Source organism: Mchenga conophoros, linkage group LG19 (genome assembly GCF_057382185.1).
Source record: "Mchenga conophoros isolate Kocher_MC1m ecotype Shallow Benthic linkage group LG19, M_conophoros_male_GT1.1, whole genome shotgun sequence".
Lineage (NCBI taxonomy): Eukaryota > Metazoa > Chordata > Actinopteri > Cichliformes > Cichlidae > Mchenga > Mchenga conophoros.
This window is the reverse complement of record NC_140544.1, coordinates 4,995,709-5,007,515: the sequence shown is the minus strand read 5'-3', so window position 1 is coordinate 5,007,515 and position 11,807 is coordinate 4,995,709. Positions and strand designations below refer to the sequence as shown.

The following is an 11,807-nucleotide window of genomic DNA, read 5'->3' as shown; positions in this document are numbered from 1 at the left end:
ACATTCAACGGAACTGAAAACGTCATGGCGTGACGTGACCGCGCTTTGTTGATAGAGAGGTCGAAATATTAAAAAATGAAACAAAAATGTCACATTACATACTTTATTTGATAATCAATCACATGAAAAAAGTTTAACGGCCCTTTTTCAAAATAGTTTCTTAAATACAGACTATTCATATTCATCAAAATATAAATTCTTGATTTAAAATATCAAGCTTTTCTTTAATAGTTGCCTTTAGTTTGTCATTGTTGTTTTACCTTATTTTCCTTTATTTTTCCATTTAAGTGATTGTTATCAAGATGCACATTGCAAAAATCAGTAAAACTCCTGGATAGACACTGAACACACGAAAAGACACAGAAGAAGGATGGATAATTAATCGCTGTTGTCATACAGCAAGTAAGTCAGCTTTATAAAGCACCAATGTGCCGTGTTAAATAACCTATTTTCTGACCACTTTAGCAAACCTCGGTCCTCTGTGAAAACACTACTGGTGCTGGAACCATAGTAAGAAAAAAATGGAATGCAACATCAAGTTAAAGGCCTTCTGGTCTCTGAAATCCAGCATTAAAACACCACGAGGCTGAAATGCATTCACAAAAGCAATATTTGGTATCAGAAAAAAAGTATTTTGACTTCATAGAACTGACAAAAAAATATTTCCTCCTTTTTACATAGCAAAAGAAAAAAAACTTTTATATTTAGGTATTTACTGCCACTAGCATTATCTCTCTTTATTATACATATATGTATAATCTGGGATATTTAGACTATGCAGACTACATGTTGGTGGTATGGTAATAATAGTGTTTGCCAACAGTTATAACTCATTTGAAAACGTGTTAAATGTTTGCTATATTGTATGTTTCAGCAGATGTTATAATCGTTGATAAATCTCTTTACATCTATAGTGGGTTATAATCTGTATATAACATCTATTAATGCTAAATCAGAATGAGGTTTAAAGTAAGCATTCCTCTGTTTTCTTATTTGAACACAGACTACTAATAAATGCTTTGAGATAATTTTTTTCCACCAGCAGGGGGCAGCAAAGTGCTGCAAAATGAAAACATAATCACGGGACATCGACCACAGAGAGAAAACAGTCTTCCCACAGGCAGTAAACGCACCCGGGGGAATGAGTGCCTTGAGTTCTTCATAGCATTAGAATTCACACGATCCAGGGAATGTTACACAGAATATTTCATAAATCACACAGTAGCATAAAAAGATAACAGAAGCAAATCAGCAAATATTCTCCACGCAAGCCAAGGTGCATCAAAAGTAGCCAGCAGTCTGTAAATCCCTGAATGCGCTCACAGTTTACATGAGCAACAGTAACAATAAAAATCAATAATACTACAGCTGCAAAGAATTAAAAAAAAATGCTGCCTGCTTAAAGTCTCTTACATTTGCACAAACAGTAAATAGCAGTAATGCTGCTGCAGAGTTTAATATCAACACTCCTGAGGCAGAAGAAGAAAATGGTCTCTCAGATTCTTGAATCCACCACTGCTTCTCAGCAAGGTGACGAGAAGAGGCGACGTCCTGCTGATGCACGAAACAGAGCCTGCGACACATTCCCCTCAAAGCATTTTTAGCGAACAGGGAGAAAAACAGCAGCAGCAGCAGCAGCCTTCCTCCTGCTGGTTGGAGCAAACAGTGCGAGTCCACATGCCTGTGACATGAACCGACGCTGCAGTTCCCAGCTTTGAAAAGAGGCCTGGCGGTGAGGAGCAGAGAGTCAGCCATTGTCATCCAGGTTGTACAGGAGGACCTGGTGGTTTGGGGTGAGGCCCGGGCAGGTACCCAGGCTGTACAGGCAACCAGCTGATGGGTAACACGGCACCAGCCGGTAGTGCTGCAGCTCCTCCAGGCCAAAGCCCGGGGAGCAGCAGTCTGTCACCAGCACCTTCACTCTCTTCCTGTCTGGGTACATCAGCCTCCGCTGCCCCCTATCCCCGATAACTCCCTCCTCTTCTTCCTCTTCATCTACTTCATCTTCTTCTTCCTCCTCCTCAGCCTCCAGCTCCTCCTCCTCATGGTGGATTTTTCTCAGCAGGTTGTTGATGAGGACGGAGCGCCTCAGGTAGGCCTCGGGATCTTCCAGGAACCTTAGTTTCTCCAGGGACAGCCTCAGGATGCAGCTCCGGTCCTCCTGCAGTATCAAGTGCTGCAAGTGGCAAACGTGAAGGCAGCAGATCAGATTGTGTCTTTACATTTTTTTTTATTTTGACAATTTATACTGAGAATTTTCAAAAAACATCAGAAAAAATATATTTTTTAATTATTATTACTGAAGGTATTTTAGCGTGCATTAAAAAGGGGGTTGAATGTGGTTTGAAACAGCAAACTTTACCTTTGTAACATAATGTATTTTATAACTGACCTATTTAAAATAAAGTTAGCTGGAGATATTTTCCCTCTCCTGCCTTCATTTAATCCCATTGTATTTTTTATGTAAAATTGTTTGAGTTTACCTCTCTAATACACACAATCAATTATCTATGTAGACATGTAGAAAAAGGGTTTCCATCCAGTTTGCTTAGTTTGTCCACCTTTTGTGATTAAACTGCAGTTGTGCTTTAAAATTGTAAAGCAAGCAAACTTAAATGAGAAGATTTCAAAAATGGAACATTTCTGTTAAACAAATCTTTGATAGTCTTCCTAAAAAATGCTTCTGATGGCTGTTGCCCACAAAGTTTCTAAATAGCTTTTTCCAGGAGGCAATGGGAGAACGCACATTTTGAGCACCATCCTTAAATACTTTTATAATGTTTAATGCTGCTATTTTCAAACATAATCCTGTAGTTTTTTACTGCATTACAAACAATGGCAGCTTTAGCTAGTCTTTAAAGCGCTTCCAACATATGGTGCTTTTATTATGAAGTGAAACTCTGAGCTGAGACAGGAAATGATTGACCGGAATAGAAGGGCAAAAAAGTGCGTTATCATAGAAAAATTGGACAAATCTCACATTTTTTTAGCTTCTCAAAAAGTGAACCTTGGGTGTTTTTCCTCTAAGTGATTAAAAAATAGACTGAAAAAAAAATAACCACCATGATTGTGACTTTGGCTAAATGATGTCATTTATTAATTAATTTAATTAATTATTAATTAACACACACACACATATATATATATATAGCTGCAGTTCACTGAGCTGGAACAGGGAACTAGAATATTTTCCCAATTCCTGATTATACTTGTATATATTCCTAGGTATCATTTTTTATTGCACGACTTTTATTTGTAACATATTCTTTTTGTAGAACTGCATTCATGCCTGAAATGCATAAACCTTTAAAGGTACAGTGAACACTTTAGGTATTCAAAGCAGAGAAACAGTGGAGACTGTATAGGATGCCAGAATAAAGTTGAAGGATGTGATGTGATGAAGGCCAGCTAATAAAGAGTGAAACCGTTAAAGTGATGGAGAGAATTGTGAATGTCGAGAATGCACAGAAGCAAAGAAAGAAGATAAAAGAAGGAAGAGGCAGTAGAAAAGAAGTAATAAGCCAGAAACATTTGGCGAGCCTGTTCAGCTATGAAGTCACCAAACGTTTCAGCTGTTGTATTAAGGTCTTTCAGGCACAGAAAATCAAGTCACGCTGGCATGAAAACAACAAAAGAAGAAGAAAAGAACACGCACTTTTTGAAAATATCCACGTAGGCCTCGGTGTAAATCCTCCTCCTCCGCATATTTCCTCTTGAAGTAAGCAACTTTCGACGTTGTTGAATGGTTTGGTCTCTCTCACGGGGAAGGAGCTGCTGGAGGCAACCACACAGAGATCACTGCTTTCTGCCGCCACCACAGCACAACAATCATAATGTGCTGAAGCCTCTGTGTTACACTGAGGGGATTTCACTGGCTGGTTTTAACTTGAGTGCTTATCCAGAGCAAAAACTGCTTCCATGTGATATAAGGTGAATGTTGGTTTCTGTATTCTTGGATTAAAGCTGGTGATAATTATCTATATCACCAAAATCCAATATATGTACATTTTTGCACAGACTGCAAGACAGTTCAGCCTCTCAGGACAGACTTAAAGACTGAAACTACAGCTTTGCTTTGGTTATTGAGTCATTGTGGATATGTTTTTTTTTGCTCCCACAGTTGTTTTGCAGATCATGCACGCGTGTTTGTCATATTTTGCCTCCTTTTCAGGTCATTCCTCACTCTCTATGGTCAGATTTCATCCCATCTCTGATTAGTTTAGGGTTTATTTCCTTTTTTCATGTGTTTTTGAGGTCATTTCTTTACTTTTTCAATCCTCTAACACTGCATATGGCAGTGCTCTGTGGTGCTTTACAGTTATCCGTGTCCGCTTTATTGGTTTTGTATCATTTTCTATTGATTTAATGTGTCTCTCTGTCTGCCTGCAACAACTGGTCCCTTTCTTCTTCTTTTCAGGAAACATGGGATTTCTTTCCACTGCTACGCCGATGACTCCCAGATTTATTTCCCACTTAAAAAGATAAATGGCTTCTCAGTAGACCCGCTGCTCAGATGCCTTGATGAAATAAGGACTTGGATGGCTTTGAACTTTTTACATTTTAATGAACAGAAAACAGAAGTGATGGTTTTTGGTGGCGCTTCTGAGGCCACTATTATAGATCTTGGTTCACTGGCACAGTATGTTAAACCAGTCATCACTAATCTGGGAGTTAAAATAGAGGCAAATCTTAAACTTGAAAGCCAGGTCAGAGCTGTTGTAAGATCTAGCTTTTTTCATTTGAGGGAATTAGCCAAAATAAAGCCTATCTTATCGAAACAGCATTTTCAGACAGTAATCCATGCCTTTGTTACTTCTAGGCTGGATTATTGTAACGCACTTTATTTTGGGATTAGTGATGCGTCCATTAGGCGCCTGCAGGTTGTGCAAAATGCTGCAGCACGTCTTTTAACTGGAACAAAAAAGTTTGAGCACATTACCCCTATTTTAATTTCACTCCACTGGCTACCTGTACATTTTAGGATTGTTTTTAAAATTCTCTTATTTGCTTTTAAATCTCTTAATGGCCTGGCCCCCCCCTACCTCTCGGAGCTACTACAACCATATACACCTGCCCGTTCCCTTAGGTCCGCCAATCAGCAGCTCCTTAAGGTACCGAAAACTAAGTATAAATTTAAAGGTGATCGTGCTTTTGCTGTAGCAGCTCCAAAGTTGTGGAATGATCTGCCCTTGCATGTTAGGCAGGCCTCTTCTGTCTCTGAATTTAAAAGTCTTCTTAAAACATATTTATTCGCTGAAGCCTTTGGCATTGATTAGAGGGGTTGACTCAATTTGTTTTAACATGTTTTAATTTATTGTATCTATTTATTTTATCGTATCTCATTTTAATTTTCTTTACGTATGCTATTAACATGTACAGCACTTTGTGAAACCCTGGTTTTATGTTAAAGTGCTTTAGAAATAAAGTTGGTATGGTATGGTATGGTCATTTTCATCTTTGTTTAGTTAGTTTGGGTCACTTTGTGTAATTTCTTTAAATTTATTTAATGTGTTCATATTTTTATGTAACGTTTTCTCTCTTTTTAGGTATTTGACTCAGTTGGTTTTTATATTTTTAAGTTTGTGTTAGATTTTTTTCGTGATTTGAATGTATTATTTTAAACAAATAAGCGTGTATTATTTTGCCATGTATTAATACCAATTTTATTTTCAGTAATTTTATTATTTGAAAACTTTCCTTTCTACCTTTGCTGCATTCAGTCAATGCACACGGCCACTAGAGGTCATGTCCAGTTAATGTAATCTATGGAAAGGTGTGAGCTATAAACATTAAGAGAGCAGACTTCTGTCACATCACTCTTAATTCCTGGTTGAGAGATGTTGGTTTGCAGGAAGAGACAGAAGGTTTAATTACCTGCTGCCGATTGGGCCACGGCCGATTCAGCTCTCAGACCGGAGTTTAAATCAGAGCTGATCTGATCCTCCACATCGCCCTCAGACTCCTGCTGGAAAACATGCACACACAGACAAATGAGTATCAGCAAGGACCAAAACATCAGCACACAAACAAAGAAGCTTCACGTTTGATCACATTTAATCTTTCGCATTCTTCACCTGGAGTTTTTGTTCTATACATTGTCATTTGCATCTAACAAGTGATAAACCTGCACAACATGAACTATGAGTTCATGTTGGGGCATTAATAAAACATCTTTCAGATGTATACGTTCCCACACTACAGCACCCACACACTGTATGTGCAACGTACAATGTCTGATCTAATCCTTTAATGTTGTTACACGATGCTGCATTTTTGGCGAAATGTATCTACAGACGCTGCTTCCAAAATCCGCTCATTTGAATTTAAGAGAGATCAAAAGAGAGGAGGAGAGATAAAAGGGTTGAATGCGTGCGCATGTGTGGGTGATGTTATTTAAAATGCCATAAATCAATCATAAACACAGAGTGGGAAGCTTTACGTCGTGAAACATTCACACCGGCTCCCCTGAAGCTGCTGTGGTGACTCACGCAGTTTCTATCGTCCAACTGCATCCCGAGAATGATGCATGGTGATGGATGCATAAGCAGAGGGAAAGAGAGAGAGAGATGGAGGCTGCGTGGGAAGTGTGTGTCAGTGTGTTTGTCCGCATTCTGCCTGCTGTCTTTTCTTTTGCTGAAAATAATTTTGCTAAAAGCGGAATATGTTGGAGTAGGAGGTCAGGAGTTTTACAATCTGAAGAATATTTGGCAAATAACAAAAGCTCTTTTTTTAATGACTTGCATCAAAAACCTTTTGCCAGCTGAAGTCAACAGTTTGCAGCTCAGACAGACACAGGTACTAGTCTTCTTTCTGAAGCAAAAGCAGCACTTGAAGATGTGAGTATATTTAGGATTAAAAGAGAAAAAAAGAGCAGCTTCTGTAATAATAGTGAAGATCCCTGCATTTACTTACATCCCTAAAACACTCCTAAATCAAGATGCCAGTCCTTCATCACATAGAGTTTAAATATTTATATTATTATTGTTCAATGAAGAGCATATGCATTGTTTGAACTAACCTTTCTCGTTTATTTCAGTTGATTTCTACCCGAAGTAAAAAAACAAACAAAACAAAACAAAAAAAAAACACATTTCAATAAATAAACAACTTTAATGGACACTTTAGGGAAGAAACAGCTGTTTTCCACCAATACATCAATTATAATTAAGCCACGGGTTCTTACCTTTCAAAATTTTTTGTCGAGCAGCAGTTTTTAAAGCCTCCTTTCCTCTGCCCACCGTGATATCCTTTCCTGGGTGCCTCATCCACCGTACTCACAGCGATCTAGCGCTTCTCCAGCTCGCCTGCAGTCGCAGCCTGTGTGGGTTCAAACAGAAACACAGACGGGCGGACGTGCGCAGAGCTCGAGCTCCTGTCGGGGTGAGACGCTCGCTGCTCTCCAGACTCCTAAAATATCCCGTTCACAGCAACTGGAGACAACACACTCCGCTCAGCGCCTGCCCTCATTGGTCCTGGCGGAGGCAGATGTTTTCTGTTGCTAAGAAACAGAGTAAGCGCGGTGATGACGTTCCAGCATCAGTCCAGCCGACGCACGGTTTTCGCGCTTTTCTTTTTTCTTTTACCAGCGCATGGAGAAAGTGTTGGGAGAAATGAAGCAGTGTGGATCAGAGGCGAGTTTTAAAGGTTTCACTGGGAAGAAAGACACGGACAGTTTTAAATCCAAGTCCGTTTGGTTTGTTTGGCATTTTGTGTGTTGTTAATGAGTAAAGCCGTGTCTGGGCCTAAACTCTGCTGCAGGTCCATATATCAAATGATCACTATGGCATTACTGAGAGTTGAAAAACTGTCTAAAGTCTTTCATCTTTAATAAAATGATCAGCGTTCTGCTCTACCAGGTGTAACAATTGAGTTTAACATCCAGGCATCCATGAAAACGGAATTTATGACATTTAACGGAGTTAGAAGTTAGCAGGAAGTTAGCTCGCTAGCTTCCATCTAAATACAATATAGCATGTCCTGACTGCGGGGTTTTGGAAACAAATTAAAACGTACAGCTCTGTTATCACTTCCAACATAAATGAAGACAGAAAACTAAACAGCAGTGACGTTTGTAGGGTTACTGAAGTTGGGCTAGCTGCAGTGGCGGCTGGCCCATAGGGGGCGCTCGGGCTCCGCCCCCCCAAATGTGGAGGAGTAAAAATATATATTTTTAAAAAATTCATCAATGATAGTTTTACTATGTGTGTGCCCATATACAGCCAGGCGTATTTTAACATTTTCACCAGCTGACTCATTAAAGTTCAACCAACAAACGGTGTTTTTCTTCTTCTGGGGCGCTCGTCAAAGCGCCCTTGATATGCAGCGAAATAGCCTATCATTAAATGGTTGCCAGGGGAAAATAATAAATATTTGACCTATCAGCGTCGCTGAATTAAATGGTTTGGGGGCGCTTAAAATTGCGCCCCTGCAGAAAACGCGCGAAGATTTGCTGTTCTAGAATTTTACCTCAGTCAGTAGCCTAAGTGAGCTATAAGGTCAGAGAGAGACGATGGCAGCGGTATTGTTAACGGTTGAGGCACAGCCTCCCCCAAATTCGGTTAGATCGCTTCTAACCTACCCTTTTGCCAGAAGGACAATGGCAGAAAAACTGCAAGTTAAAGAGTTGGGACCTGACAAGCCCGAAATTCAACTAACCCAGGCAACGAAGGAGAAGTCAAAAGCATACAACAGGACTTTTTGTCGGAGTTGGTTCCAGCGCAAGTCGTGGCTGACAGGCTGTGGAACAGCTAATGCACTTTTTTGTTTCCCGTGCATACTGTTCAAAAGTGACAAGTGTGATTTGACGTGGACACAATCTGGACAAACCGACTTAAAGCACCTCTCCGAACGAATCAAGAAACATGAAAGCTCACGAGTTCATATGGACAACAGTGTAAAGCTAGCTGTGCTAGGGAAAACTAGCATAGCGGCGCAGCTAGATGATGGACATCGGATTGCTTTAAGAAGGCACAACGAAGAGGTAGATAAAAACCGTCATATTTTATCTAAAATCATCGATTGTATTAAGTTTTGTGGTGCTTTTGAGCTAGCAATGCGGGGACGCATTTAGCCCACCCCCCCAATCAGTTTACAGTTGTTGTTTTCAATAGTTATTTTTCATTCATTCAAAAAAAAAAAAAAAAAATCTGTTCATGTTCATTTTTACAAATCTATACAAATGGCCAGAATATGGTTGTTCATTTTAAATTAAAATTAAAATTGTGTTGTTTGATGTACTCATTAACCCTTTACAGCCGATCGGAGCGGGCACGCTCTGTTTTGCGTAACTATTTTTAAATCCCGGTAGCTCTGCAACCAAGTAAGCTAGCGCAATAATTTTTTTTGCATATGAAACTGGAGGAGTTGTACTTACATCTTATGCCATCAGCTTGTCCTCGGTCACAGTTTCCTTCCACATATAGCTTTGCAAAAACTGCATAAAAATCACTTGCAGCAACAAAAACATGATATTCCAGAAACACGCTTCGCCGATCCATCAGCTGTTTGTAACACTTCCTACGTCCATCAGCGCGAACTATCACATGACCGCATGACCTGCCCGAAACCGGAAGTGACGTCATTTTGCGGAAATGTAGTTTTTCACGATCGAGGCCTTATGAGCTTGTGTTTTACTTGTTATGTGTTTTAAAAAGTTATGTTTGACTTTATGACTTTCTGTGTCGTTTCTGGGATGCTTAAGACTCATATTGCACTGCTGGAAATAGTTTATTTTGATGCATATGCTGTTATTTTGCAAATTTGCACTATAATATTTATTTTTGTTTTTCCTGCAGTATATAAAAATTGGTGTATTTCAAAAATAAAACTATGAAGACACTCAAAATAAATTTCCTGTGGTGGGAAACTAGTTTGTGTAACTTTTTTGTATTTACAGTTTTGAGGGATAAGCCTCTTAAATTTCTCTAACTAGAAATATATGTTAAAAAAACAAAAACGATTTTCAATTTTTTTGTAGTTTATTGCACTTTTTTGCAATTTATGTAATTACTATGCACCTAATGCAGACATATTATTAAAGTTTGGGCTATAATGGTTGTATTGATGTATAGCAACTTGAAATGCTCCCAAAAATGGCTCCACAGCATGTAAAAATATAATATAAGCTCTGGCGAACTTGGTTCTATGGTAGGTCTTAAAGGGTTAAATGGGTCATTTTAGTCGATATCATAAAAATTGCCCCCCCTGAGATTTTTTTCAGGAGCCGCCACTGGCTAGCTGGTATATAATGATGTGCTACGTGACCGCTAGCGACACAGCTATGTTAGCATAATATGAACAAGCTAACTTTTTTTCCATTCGATAAAAGTTAACGTGAGTGTTCTCGGTGGTCAGGAACAAATGTAATCGCATGGCAGGATGCTGTAAAAGGATCAAACTTCAGCCAGGAGAACAACTGAGATAATCCATCCACAATACGAGGTTAGTCATTCATATACTGCTGCATGGGCTGGGCTGTAGTTACATCCTAAGGTTTTAAAAACTGAGCTTAAATAAATGATTAGCGGTAATAAAAGCCGAGGGAGGTCAACGGTGATCACTGACTTTTTTTAAGAGCTTTTTGAGATTAAATAAAAGAAAATACAAAGCATTAACCATGTTAACAACACAAAAGCCTTATTAAATGCAGACTACTTTAGGCCCGGAAGTAGGATTCGTCACGTCATCACTTAATAATCGGATAGAGATGGAAATCAGTCAAGTAAAGTGTGCAAAGTTATGGGGCCATGGCCCTCTACCCCACTTACCAAGGAGCCAGACGTGATTTTTTATTGTTTTTTTCCAGGCATTTTGTGTCCCTGTGGATGTTTTTTTGCACTCTTTGTGGTTGTTTTTGGTCGCTTTGAGTGTATTTCTTTTGCATCCCTCTAAACATTTTGTGTCTGTTTGTGCTCATCTTGCATCTTTATGGGTGATTTGTGCCTCTTTATGACTGCTCTGTGATCATATAACAGCGGTATGCACATGAATATGGAGAATGTGTGGGTTTTTGTTACTGGAGTCTTTCTGGGTTTCTAGTTCATTCATAGTTTCACTGAAAAAACGAGCTCTCTTGAATTTATGTAAGCATATTGTATTTAATACAACTGCCTCATGTTTGAGTGACTTGTGTTAATTTAACTCAGTTGTTTAAGTTGCTGCCAAAGCAAATATTTGTGTGCAACAAATGTCCACTTTTGAATTAAGCCAATCCTGTTTTGTTTGCCTGCATGTAAACAGTGTGGTGTCGAGACCAAAATCTAGGCTGTATTTGCCAAAATACAAACTTCAAAACTACCTGACATCCATTGATGATTCAGTGTCTTTAAACCAATCCACTTTTAGTAATAACAGGCACACAGAACATTAAGTTTCAGGTCACTTCAAAGTCATAAATGTGTACTATCAAACCCTTTTAAGCTAGACTTACAAAATAAAACAAAGACTGTGAATATGGACTTGAAATAGATAACAAGCTACAAATCCATATTTGTGGGTTAAGGTCCTTGTAGAGCAAAATTGAGTATTTTGGTCTAAATAACCCAAAATGTGATGTCCACATATGTGGACGCCAGGTCCTAGGAGGTTAAGCTATATTCTGCACAAACAAATACAAAACATAAGATGCTTTCTTCAGTCTCTAATCCACTCTTGATTTGCTCTTGTCCTTAAGCACAAAGATTTAAAATTCAATCACAGTGATGTATGTTTTTGTTTTTAACTACAAAAGCCTAATTTTCAGAATTAAGACATTCAAGCCATGCTCACAAGTGAGGAGAGGACCCAAGAAAACAGATGGCAGGCAGACG

At 38.9% G+C, this 11,807-nt stretch overlaps 1 long non-coding RNA gene across 1 annotated transcript; it reads right to left on the bottom strand.

Moving 5' to 3' along the window:
* Positions 1-89: 89 nt before the first annotated feature.
* Positions 90-7,564, bottom strand: LOC146551521 (uncharacterized). The gene is made up of 4 exons (XR_014889906.1): positions 7,184-7,564; positions 5,875-5,965; positions 3,656-3,771; positions 90-2,176 (listed from the first exon to the last, which is right to left on the bottom strand). It is a non-coding gene; the product is annotated as an uncharacterized LOC146551521 (long non-coding RNA).
* Between the last annotated feature and the right edge of the window lie 4,243 nt (positions 7,565-11,807).